The sequence below is a fragment of the Tyto alba genome, unplaced genomic scaffold (genome assembly GCF_018691265.1).
Source record: "Tyto alba isolate M040663 unplaced genomic scaffold, T.alba_DEE_v4.0 Super-Scaffold_6, whole genome shotgun sequence".
Taxonomy (NCBI): Eukaryota; Metazoa; Chordata; class Aves; order Strigiformes; family Tytonidae; genus Tyto; species Tyto alba.
In genome coordinates, this window is record NW_024881327.1 from 26,921,340 (window position 1) to 26,934,215 (window position 12,876).

At 38.4% G+C, this 12,876-nt stretch overlaps 1 protein-coding gene across 14 annotated transcripts in view; it reads left to right on the forward strand.

Annotated features, from left to right (window-relative positions):
• FRYL (FRY like transcription coactivator) overlaps positions 1-12,876 on the forward strand; it is a 175,317-nt gene that overhangs the window by 56,359 nt on the left and 106,082 nt on the right. The gene's annotated exons all lie outside the window — the stretch shown is intronic.

Sequence of the window (12,876 nt, forward strand, 5' to 3'; positions counted from 1 at the left end):
AAATGAACATCCCAGACCATCACCAACTCAGCAGCTGACATTGCTGTTTTTCCATAGATTTTGGCAAATGAAAGAACTTGGCTCAGAAGAGTACATTTAGTAAACAGAAAAAAAAGCAGACAACTGCACCTAATTTAAAAGCAGAAAATTTACAACAAAGATGTGAGAGATGTGCGTGCCATCACAAGGAGACTTACGCTCTAGCTGAAAAATAACCAACCTCTCCTATGGGCTGTTTGGTTAGTTATACTGGGAACTGAAACCCAACTGAGTTGAATTTTCAGAAGATCTGATCCCTTCAGTGCAGGGCAGAAAACTATGTAGGGAATATGTTCAGATATGAGTTTCTGTTTATGTTTTGTTTTTTACAATTAAATTTAGGTTGTTACCTGCATGTGCAAAACCCAGTTTTTGTTGTTTTCACTCCTTAGCAAACTCACTGTAAGAATATACTTCCCCCCCGCTTCTTGGCATGTTGGTGTTAAACATGACAGATTGAGTTAGGCTTTAGGCTTTTATTTCCCTTTTCAGCTGCTATGTTCATATAGAGGATTACTAGGCAAAACTGACAGAATGGGAGTGTAGAACAGTTGTTCTTTGCTGAAATTGATACTTAATGCATGAGACTTATTCTAACCCTGATTTGTGTATGCTTGAACATATTCCAATGCTCAAATGTATTTGTTTATTCTCTTTTCAAATCCTTCTGTGTATATCTAACACTTTAATTTTCAAACTGTGCCTCAGTATCAGAAATACTAATATTTCTGAGTACTTCACTAGGCAGTTACTTACAAAGATGTGAAAATACTCTGTAAATGGACCCAGTCTGGGCTAATGTAATGTTTCTGAGCTTTAACTTGTATAAATATTTTTCATCTGAAGTATTAGTATGCTTATGTGGAACACATTAAAATAAATTAATTTGGTTTCTTTATGGATTTTTTTTAAAAATAGGTTGTTTGGTTTGGGTTTTGGTTTGTTTTTTTGTTTGTTTGTTTTTTAATGATACATGACTTAAAGTTATTGGTTACTTTATAACTGATGCTCCAGAGCCTTTTTCCAAAATAGCTTTTTACAGCAAAGCTGCCAGTATTCATTTCTTTTTGCATTTACTCCGGAAAGGTATCAGTTTGACATTAATGAGGATAATTGAGGATAATGAGCATAATGAGGATAATGAGGAAAAGTCTTTTCCTCTTTCTACTGGGAGCTGGAATTGCCCTCTTCTCACAAAAAAAAGAATAAGCAGGCGGTGGTGGTGGGGGGTGGTGTTTAAACAAACTACCTTGGGTTGTGCTCAGCAACAGAACTCCTTGTAAAAAGCTGCTGGCATCTGACACTATCTTTTTGGAAATAATATAAAACATAAAGTTGTTGAGGATTTTGACATTGTTTTTCTTTCAGTATCATCAGTAGGGTTTTTTATATCCTTAATTCTTCAAATTGAGGATGTGGAGTTTTGTTTTTCCAGAGAAATGTGGATTAGGAAAGATGAGAGAAGGTATTTAAGTATCTTTTCCTGTTTGCTGGTTAACAGAGGTATGCCTATGATCACTTTGACCATGTTATTTGATGCATTTTTTGTGTGGTGTGTATGTACCTGTTAATATATTGAAAGAAAACAAAACCTTATCATAGATAATATGTTTGCAATGACAAGTGTTAGAATTCAGTTGTCTGTGCAGCTCATACATCAGTGTGTTTGTATTCCTTTGGTGCTATGTCCTTGCCTTAGTTTTAGGTTTTTAGGTACTACTTCTTAAAGCTTTAGATTTAGGGTTTAGTTTGTGCTTTTCCTTTCCTTCACATAATTAGCAAACCATAAAAATGAAGTCTTTATTCAGTGTAAGTTCACTCTCATCATTGCTGTGGAAATGTGTGCTTCCTTAACTCGTAGAACAGTATATATGGCAATGTGGAATATACACTAGCAAATGTCATTATCTTTCCTTCTTTTTCTAGTCTTCTAGTCCCCAGGGCTGACTGGTGAATCTTCCCACTGCTGCCTTTCCCTCCCTTATGCTTTTTAATTTAACATCACTTAGCCAAGCATTGATACAATTTTATTGCCTTTGTTAGCTCATGCTTAACATAGGATTTGGAGCATCAGTGCATTTCCAGGCTGGCGCAGCCTTCAGTTTGATAGCCCATGAAGAAAAAAAATGCTTTTCTCTGTTAGCAGTAAGTGTTGTGTTTTCTGCGCTGCTTCCCCTGCCCCCCTGGGCTGATCAGAGCACATTTTTCACACTAAGCAGAAAGGGCATGGGGGACAATGTGTTGTGTTCAAGTTTGTCCACAGACTTAACCTATCACTTGAGAAATTGACTGTTCTGTGGCTTTCAAACTGCAGTCTGTCAGCTGGGAGAGGGAATGGAGAGAAACCAAACTACCCCTAGCAATCTTAAATAGTAGGAATCTGCATTGCCCTTGGAAACTTTCTCTTAAAAAACAAAAACAAAACAAAACAAACCACAACAAAATCAAAAAAACCCAACCAAACCACAACAACAGAAAAACAAAACAAAACAACAAACCAACCAAACAAAAAAAAACCCCAAACCCAGACAAACCAGCAAACAGAAACAAGCCTGCTAATGACAAAGTACTGGAAAATCTTGATACAGGCAATAGGATAATACATACCTGCTGGGCTCAAATGGATACCTTATTTTTCTGTCCTTATTGGTGAAGTTCAGGTCAGCACTGCAGCCAGCAAATGGGTCAACATTTTTAGCTTTTACGTCGTCAGAGAAGGTTGTAACTGCTTGTGTTTAGAGAAAAAACTGATGGCATGAATCATCTAAATTGATGCCAGATAACTGGACATCTGAGCTGAGCTCCTTCCAGTTGTGCTTCAGACTCCAGGAGTTAGAATTGAAGGAAGGATGTGTGGTGCTTTCATAAGTTATGGCCTCTTGGCTATTATGTGAATGCACAGTACTATCTAAAAGCATGATAACCATGACTGGTATGGTGATGGACCAGAGCTTATAGGTCCCCTTGAAAGCCAGGGCATACTACTAGCTCAGACTTAGTGGTGGCTTAGTTTACATTTTCCTACGGGCAGGTGGATCAGAAGAACTAAGAGAACAAGCCAGAGTTACACTATTCTGTCCTTGCTCTCTATATTCAAAAGGAATTTGCCATCTTTGCTCCTGTTACAGTAATAATTAAAAAAAAAAATATAATAAAGCATCAGATATTGCTCTTTAGAATTAGTAGTTTAAACTTTTTTTTTTTTTTCTTCAATTTAATCATGCTGGAATAGAATTGCTTCTGTGCATCGTTACTGAAGGTATGACTTACAGTGCTGTAGAAGCCTAGAACTGAGGTATAGGAAAAAAAGGAACAAATTTAGTTATTTTCTTGCTTATGTGGTTACTCTTTTGAGGGAATACAAAATTTGTAAATGAGTGACACTTGGCAGTTATATATGCTCAGTTATAATTCAGTGTTTTGGAGGAAACAGATATCAGGATACATACCTCTGTTAGCTGACAACACAGCATTAGTACTTTGCTGGTGCTGTGCAAAGTATGTTGACGGTAGGACCATGTTAATTCTTCACAATAAGTCTACTGGGAAAGAAGACATTAGATAACAGATGTGTGCTTGGGGTGTTATCTTTTCTCTGAGAAGTTTTCAACTTGATTACAGGACTGTTTTCCAGCAAAAATTCATATGTTAAGTCTGGCTTGCTTTATTATATGTGCAGCTTTAAATTGAATTGAAAGCTATGGTTGTAGAGAACTTGAGGACAGTAAAAGCATTCTGAAAATTACCATAGAGAATTTAATGTATAGCCCTGAACCTTTACATTCCTGCTTCCATATATGATGGATTGTGTTCTAGGTTGTGGACAGATGAAAGAGACTTATCCTTTACATTCTTTTAAGCTGATCTTGCATGAGAGCAGTTTTCTGACAGTGAAACAAAGCATGTTAGATATATTAGCAGTTTGGAAATATGCTATTAAATAAATTTTATGTCCTAAGGGAAAGTTTCTGTGAAATTCAAAATATGATTTCTAATTAAAATGGTTTATCTGAAGAGCTTTTCTATTCTGGCAGTTGTACTAGAAACGGAATTACATAAACTACATTTTTAATGGTCTGACACTAATGGTCAGGATTTCCTGATGTCATGCCATAATCAAGAATGACTGGGCAGGACTTGAGACAATTGAGTTCAAACTGATTTCCCCTTCCCCCTCCAACTTTTATGCTTTATCACATTGTTTTCCAATGTGTATGGTTTGGTCTTTTGGCGTTTTGTGCTATCAAAATTATTTTTAAATTTATTCTTTCTTTTTCCTGTCTGATAATAATCTACATGCATAGTCTACCATAGAAGGCTCTGTGAAGTGATTCACATAATGAGTTTTACTTCTTGCATATGCTCATAGCAATTTCAGCCAGTATTTCCCATCTATGTCCTAGCTGTTATGTTGTTAAGGATTTTTAAAAATCTAACCGTGTAAAATTGGTCTTACATACATCCTAATGATTTTTTTTTTTTTAATTTAATTTTAAATTTCCTATTTGCAAAGGTAGTTAATTGCACCACAGGTGGGACATTCTGCCCTGCCATCCTACACTAACCAAGTTAGAATTATGTAGCATGAGAGATCAGGTGTGCTTCAGCAAACATCTTTGGGATGGAAGCTTGTAGCAGCCTTTGCTGCTCTCGAGTCCGACATTCTCATTGGACAGAGTGAGCCCAGCAATGACTAATAGTCTATTTCTGACTGGCTGCCCTGGATGTCCTGTCACTGTTCAGAATGTCAAATCTGACCTCTTTTTCAGCCATTACATTTCATAATAAAAGTATTTGTGTTTTCTACCTTCCATAGATATTAAATACCCATCTGATTTAGGTGCTCATACTTGATGCATGTGTCTGTTGTTCATCCTGTTCAGTCACAATTCTGTTGAGAAGCAGATCCTCTATATACTGTATGAGGTTAACGTGTTATTCTTGTAACAATTTTTAAGGATTGCTGTGATATATATATATATATATATATATATATATTTTTTTTTTTTTTAACCTGAAAGAAAGCTTTGCTCAGGCATAAACACTTAAACTGGTATTTTGCAATTCAGTAGTGGTGCTGCATTTCCTGAATGAGAGAAATTTAGAAAGAATGTTTTCTGTGGCTGCTAGTTCTCACCTATGTATAAAGGTAAGAGGGATGACTAGCATAGTCCTTATTTAAGAAGTAGCAAAGCCAATAGGATTTACTTGGGGAAATTCATAGCCCAGTTTCTCTCTTCTCATTTATCTGAGTTTGGGAAAAAGAAGCATTTAAAAATAGTTTTTCTGATTTAATCTCTGTAATCTAATCAAATTTATTGCCTGTGCTTTTGGAGGCTTTGAAAGCAGAAAACAAGCTTCATGTGAGTACCTGTAACTAGACAAATTGGCAGCTGCTGTCCTAGTTGAGTCAACTTCCCATTAAAAAGGATGTTCATATTTGTTGGGGGTAGAAAAATTATTTGTATGATAAAGCTTCAGAAGATTTCTGTGAGGTTTTTGTTCTGTGTTTTTTTTGAGTCCAAATGAAAGCTCAGCTGACATAGTACCAGTTTCTACAGTACACTCAAAAAACTTTCATTTCTGTATTCACTCCCAGGGCATCCATCACATTTTAGCCATATGCTTAATTAGCTACTTGTTGAAATAAACTTAACTTCTCTTTATTGATGCAACATTGATTTATGTTTCTTTGTTCCAGAGCTTGGCTGTAATGTAATATAAACATACCTGAAGCTTCTTAAATAAATTGTCAATAGGGAAGTGTTTCTACTGCAGAGGTAAAATGTAAGTTCCGATTTAGACATAGAGGGGAAGTTATAAATGCATACATAACTTCCTCTCACTGAAAGGTTTGACTTGGCTTTACAAACACTACACTGAACCATACTGCTGAACTAAGGCAGTTCTAAGCCTTTTCTACTTCACAACTGGGTAATCCATTCATTTTATTACCGTCTGACATTTCATAAATGTATGACAGAAGTATCAGCTACTACTGCTGGTTATTTAATTCTTTTCATCAAATTCACATAACATCAGTGAAAGAGGGAGAGGTGAATAAGAACTTGTAATCTGGGTTTTTAGTCCATGTGGCTCATGAATGCGATAATGGTTCTTTGCCTGTTCATGTGGTGTAGTTGGACATGTGGAGCCATGTTCTTTGTTAAACATTTTCCACAGATATTTTACTGTATCCTGCCAAGGCAGAAGAAGAAGAGAGAATGCAATACATCGTGTCACTGGATGAATGTCATGTAGGCTGTATTGAAAATACTAGCATGTTTGTTCATCAGAAACTATGTATCCAGAGTAAGATATGAGAAATATGGGAGACAGAGCAGATTTTTTTTTTTTCTTGGTCACATATGTTCTAATATATTTGGACTGATTCCAGTTTCAACCACTGTGTTTATATTTGCGGTGTTACCAATCAGTAGGTGTGTATTATGTAAAGCAAAGGAATAGCTAGGTAACACAATCTATCAAAATTTGTGGGGTCAGTGGCCCTTAATAGATACATAAATTCACTGGCAACAACTGTGGATTTTATTCACATTATTTAGGTTATCCTGTAAAATAACATGACTGTGGTGTCAGGAGACTGTTGTGCCTCTCCCTTCACTTTCAGGTTTTCATACCAGTATCAAGAATAATAATTCTATTATTGAAGAAGTTGTCTGCTCTAGGAAACCGACTGCTGGTCTGGGACATGGGAAACCTAGGTTTAACTTTTTGTCTCTGCTCATAATATGTTGGGATGATACTGGATAGGGTGCCATCTCTTTTGAGCACTGACATCCTTATTAGGAAAAAATAATGATTCCTGTGGTAAAATAACTGAAGATTTGTTGCTGTGAAGCACTCTTAACAGTTGTTACAGATATGTTGCCATGTCTATTCATGAGACTTCTGTGAGGTAGGATGAAATGTTCTAGATACTTACCAGTGTAGAAGACAAAGAACTTAATTAAAATTCCTTTAAATAACCACACAGATAATGTTTTCAGTCTTTGGGAATTTTTGTATTGTCAGTTGGACATACAAACCCTATACTGCAACAAGTATTACAGGAAACTTAAAGTACCTATGATATGTGTTGCAAACATAAAAATAAAAAGCTTAGTCATTAAATGTAAGCTGTGTGAAACAAACGATTTACTACCTTAGCAATGAACTTAAAAATAGCAACCAAGAATATGTTCTGCTTGATGAAAACTATGGAGGCCCTCTCAAAAGTGTGTTGAGTATCTTCATTTTATAGTTGGATACCTTATTTATAAACCAAATTAATTCTAGATGTATTTTCAGGTGTCTCAAAAGAGGGGAGATACGGATGGAGGTTTTGCTTCAGTCCAACCATTCCAACTTCCTGAGAAACATCAGGAACTGAAAGCAAATTTCAATTAAAGGAAAAGACATGAAAAAACTTGTAGTACTATTTAAAGCACACATGAAGTGTCAACACTTGGCTGTGTATAGTAGTACCAAGAAAAGTGTATGAAAGCTAAAAATCATCATTTGATATTAGCCGTGAAGTAAGATCCACTCACAGACTGTCACAGGCTGGGGTGCATTTGTTACCTTTCGGTACTTGCTTTGTCCTGAATAATCTTGTTGGTAAATAGGACACTACTTATCCTTCAATACTCGATGCATTTGGGCTATACAGGTAAAAGCAGGATGATAAAAATAGCATTATTTAGTATCAACTTGGGTATTAAGTAACCTTTCCTAGCTCTGGGCACTTGTGTTTAACATGAAACCACTTGGTTTCTCATTTAGCATACATCAGGGCATGTTGCCTTTTGACCTAGGAGTATGTTGTCTGTCTAATTACCCTTTGTATTCTTTAACTGTTCCTTGAAACTATCCAAACAATTTGGTGTGGCCCTAGCAACCAAACAATATGGTTTAACAGATTTCCTACAACACTTGAGCCCTGATTTCCCATGTAGGACTAGCTCCCATCAGAGCAGACAAACAGGATACTGTTTCAAGTGAGTAACATTCACTGGTTTTGAGCGATTCTTGAGAGTAGTTTTTTGTTTCTGGATGATAGAAAGTGATATGATATCTGGTTCCAGATTTCATCCGAAGTTCTGTAGAATTGTCTGTGTTTTGAACGTTCAGAACTAAGTTTGAAACTTAAATTTTCTCTGGCAGCTAAAAGCAGAGAATGGCTTATGCTTTGATGGCAAAGAATATCAGAAAGAAATTATTTAATCCTGTCCTGTAATGAGATTTTTTTTCCATTACACATGCTGTTTAAAATCCATACAGACCCTTCCTATGATGTTATCAATTGTATGCAAGATCATGAGTAAATGAATCCCACTGAACATAATTATACCAGATAATAATGTTGTTTGACCTAGTTAAGAAATCTGATAATAGATTTTGGCTTTTCTTTAAGGAACTACTATATATCTTATTAAACACAGTCAAACTCCCTCCCCTTTTCCCCTCCTATATGTTTTTCTGTGTGTGTTTAACTAACTTCCTAGTTTTACGTAGCAGATAAAACCTTGAACACTGTCATATATGCAAGGCAGGAGTCATTCATGTGAACCATTAATGCTGTCATGAATTAGAGTCCTCAGCAAGTTCATGGATGAAAGTAAATCCTAGTCATTTATTCTGCCTTTTGAATACACTGGCATTTCAGCAAAACTAAAATATTTGTAATCCTCTCATGGCAGCATTTATAACTGCTTCAGTTTGACATTTTCCCCTTGTTATTTGTGGGAAATTTGTTATCTGCTGAAGAGTTTGTGCACATGAACACAGAAATTAAGAAAGTGTACAACTGTAGGATAGCCTTAACTCTGCTGCTGGAAGAGTAAAAAGGCAAGTGCTGTCCCTCCCTGCATTGACTCTTGTCTTTGTGCTGGTGCAAGCTGTCGTGGTTTGAGCCTGGTCGGCAGCCAACCACCATGCAGCCACTCTCTCTCCCTTCTCTTCCGGCAATGAGAAGGGACAGAGAGCCAGGCTTGGGTTCGAGATAGGACTGGGATGCAGAAAAATCACCCTTTATGGTCATGAGCAAAAGCAGACTCATTAGGGGAAGAAAAAAAAAGAACATACATTTATTACAGACACTAACGATACTTAACAGAGTAGGACAGTAAGAAACATTGCCACATCTTGAGAACACCTTCCCCCCACCCCTCCCTTCTTCCCGGGTTCAGCTCTGCTCCTGATATCTCTACCTCCTCCCCCAGTGGCGCAGGGGCAGGGAATGGGGGGTGCAGTCAGTGCTGCTGCTTCTTTCATCTTTGGTGGGAGGAGCTTCTGGAACTTCTTCCCCCTGCTCCATCATGGTCCCCCTCTCACAGGAGACAGTCCTCCACAAACTTTCTCCTACATGAGTCCCTCCCACAGGCCGCAGCATTCCCCACACTGCTCTGTCGTGGGTCACTAACTTCCTCCAACTGGAGTCCCTCCCACGGCTGCAGCCCTTCCCGAGCTGCTCTGGCATGGGACTCCCCCGCATGCTGCAATCCTCCCAGCACTGAATTACAGCAGCGGGGCTACCTTTTCCCATGAGACCCCAGCCTCCTTCAGGCACAGCAGCTTGATCACCCAGGCAAAAAACACAGGCCATAAATCAATGTCTGCTCCACCGTAGATCTTCATGGGTGGCGGTGGGGGCCGCCCTGCCGTCTCACCACAGGATACAGGGGGGTCTCTGCTCCGGCACACCTCCCCCCTCCTTTCTTCCTCCGTTCCTCCACTGACCTTGGTGTTCATGCAGCTGCAGCAAATCCTCCTCACAAATCTGACTGCTTGTCACCACGTCCCTTCTTAAAGACGTTATTGCAGAGGCACAGCTGATTGGCTCAGTTTTCAAGCAGAGATGGAGCTGACTTGGAGCTGGGGGAGCTTTGAGAAGCTTCTCACAGGGGGCCGCCCCGATAGCCCCCTCCCCTGCTACCAAAAAACCCCACCACTCACTCAAACCCAGGACACAAGCATATGTGCCATCATGTGGTGAGCAAACTGGACAACTGACTGTCAAAATTAACCTGGGGAAAAAAATGAATACATATGCTGCTTTTCCAGTTCAGGTCATTACATGGCTGCACACTTGTGTTCACCTGCACAGGAGGAGGATGGTGCAGGGGAAATAGCTGGCTGGGAGGGATTGCATCCTTTGACAATACTGCAGTTCATGCCATCTGAAGGGGGCTGTGGGAAACTGTAGTCAAGGAGTGGGGTCTGTGGCACTGTGGGCTGATCTAAGGCTGTCCTGGTATCACGTTTTCCTGGCTTCATGGTTGTGCCCTCTGCACTGAAATTTCTGCAACGCTTCTGGGAGCTGGTCTAGTTGTAGTCCAGTTGCTTCTCCTTTTCTTGCCAGGGTTAGATTTTTGTCCAGTTTGTCCACTTTGAGTTGATTTCCTGTGTTGTTGAGTGAGCCTGGGGGGAGGATTTGCCTGCATTATGCCTGGGTTTACATCAGTCTAAACAGCCTTGGGGTTTCATCCTTAGTGAGAGAAGCTGTTTTGTAGCTTTGAAAGTTAGTGTACTAAGATGGTCTCTTGGTGAGGATTAGTTTACTAATGCAAAGTAAAGGTAGTACTTGAAGAGATCTTTAAATGTCAGGGCTTTTTAAGGCAATCTTTTGAAAACTGGAGACAGAAACGTGTTGTGTAAACACACAGTTAAGACTTGTCTCCATGAAGCAAATTTACACCTTGTTCTGGGTTAAGGAGCACTGTTAGTTCTTCCTTGTTTTCCTACAGAGGCCCTTAGTTTCCCTACACAGAGTTGAGTACCAGCTTCTCATTGTTCAGGAGTGTGGACTGGACCCAAGCTGTGGCATATTGCCTTAAGTCCCCAGTCCTGATAAACTGGGGATTGTGGCATACTCCAGTAGGTAAGTCTAGAAGGAGCCAAAGCAGTTACTTTTCTAAATTTCTTCTGACCAGACACCTCTAATGATGTTCAAAAAGAGGTTTAAACTTCTCTCATTTCTTTCCAGTCTGTTAGCTTCAATATGTGGCTTAAAATAATAGAGTCCAGTTTGTCTGTTGAGTAGAACAAAGCTTTAGCTTTCTTAGAAACTCTCATATTGAGGATAGAAGCAACTATTCGCTTAGAATTGTACAGTGTCTGTTAGGAGTCCTTAGGTACTTGATTTTTTTTATTTTGTTCATCTGCAGATGGAGGGGAAAGCGTTGTTCAAAACCTGTGTGTTGCAGCGTTTTTCTGTTTTGTCAGTCTCATACTTGGTGTTTCTGTTTGTTACCTGCTATGACTAGGAAGGATATATTCCTACCTTTTGCCTCTTCTCTCCTCAAACCTCTGTGCTCTCATTCTTGATGCATAATGCATCTTTCTCATTTCGTGGGCTGCCTTTGGAAGCATCAGGGCTCAAGAATAACAAGAGCGCAGATGCTGGAGAATGTGGAAATTGTAAAAAACATGTAGTATTTTTTAAAGTGCCTGGCACATTTATGCTTCTATACTGAGGGATAAGCCAATCTTCAGATGCTGGATGAGAAATAATTTTTCTTTCAGGTCAGATGCCTTGGGTTGTCGTCTTTCTTTTGCAGCACACACTTCGTTCTGTTTCTTAATGCCTTTGTGTACTTTCATCTAGTGAACTTCCACCATAGATCTAGAACATGACAGTGTCTTTGATCTCCTGTTGTCTGCTCTGTGTGGCACACACTATCCTGTGTCTTTTAGTACCTCTGTTACCGAGATCAAAGTGCTAGATCAAAGTGTTAGAGGATGTTCAGAAATGCTTTATGGCATGTGGTGTGCATGCATGTAGTTCTGGTGTTGTCCCTGGTTGCTGGGAACTCAGCTCTATGACCTTGGCAAGTCCTTCCAGCCTTGAAGATGTCATACTGCAATTTACTTACAGGGAAAAAAAAAAAATGTGCATTACTCCAACTAAACAGCAAGTTTGTACAAAAACTTAGGGGAAAAAACACAGGTCATATGTAATACTCACAACCTTCTGCCAAGGTAACCTTCCTTTTTGATTAGAGGCTAAGGTAGCTGTGACCATTTTGTTTTTACTCCTGCTGAATTGCTCACTTCAATAATACATTTGATAAATGATTACTTTCAGTGGAAGTTGAGGAAGTCTGTGTTACCTAAAATGTGACTTTCTGAACTGATAGAAGAATTTATGAATGGTTGGGCCTTAAACTTGAGAAGATGCAAGTGAAGTACCAACGGTTTGGTCTCCATGGCAACCAGTATTTTCATGAATGAGTTGAACACTGAAAAAATGTTTGAATAAAATTTGTGGCTATTACTTTAGCTAATAGGAATTGCATATGTACAAGATGAAAACACACAAAAATTTTGCCAGTTTGTCAAAATTGGCCAAGTGCATCTCCTCGCACTTTAACTATAAAAAGTGTTAAAGAATCTTACCTGAAAAAATTGTGGTATGTAATACAATAAAATAGACCATGACTTGGCTCCCTATACAACTACCTTAGGAAAAGAAAATCTTAATACCAATATGTAAGAATTCTTAGTATCAATTCCCAATATCAATTAAAGAAAAATAACATCTGCTAGAGAAATATCAGACCTTTCTGGGTAGATCTGGGGCATCATTAGAGATGTCAATAGTTATTTTGATTTATAGCATGCAAGACAAGAATTGTAGTTATTTAATTGTTGTGTGTATGCTAAACTTATGTATGAATGAGTTCTGATACATGATTTTTGGTACTGCAACTCACATTGTCTGGCAGCTGTGATAATAAAGAAATGGTTTTGACTTTTTAGGGAGAAAAATAAAAGTAGATAAATATATATGTAAACTTATTATCTGACAATTTCAGTATAAAGGTGAAAGCACTA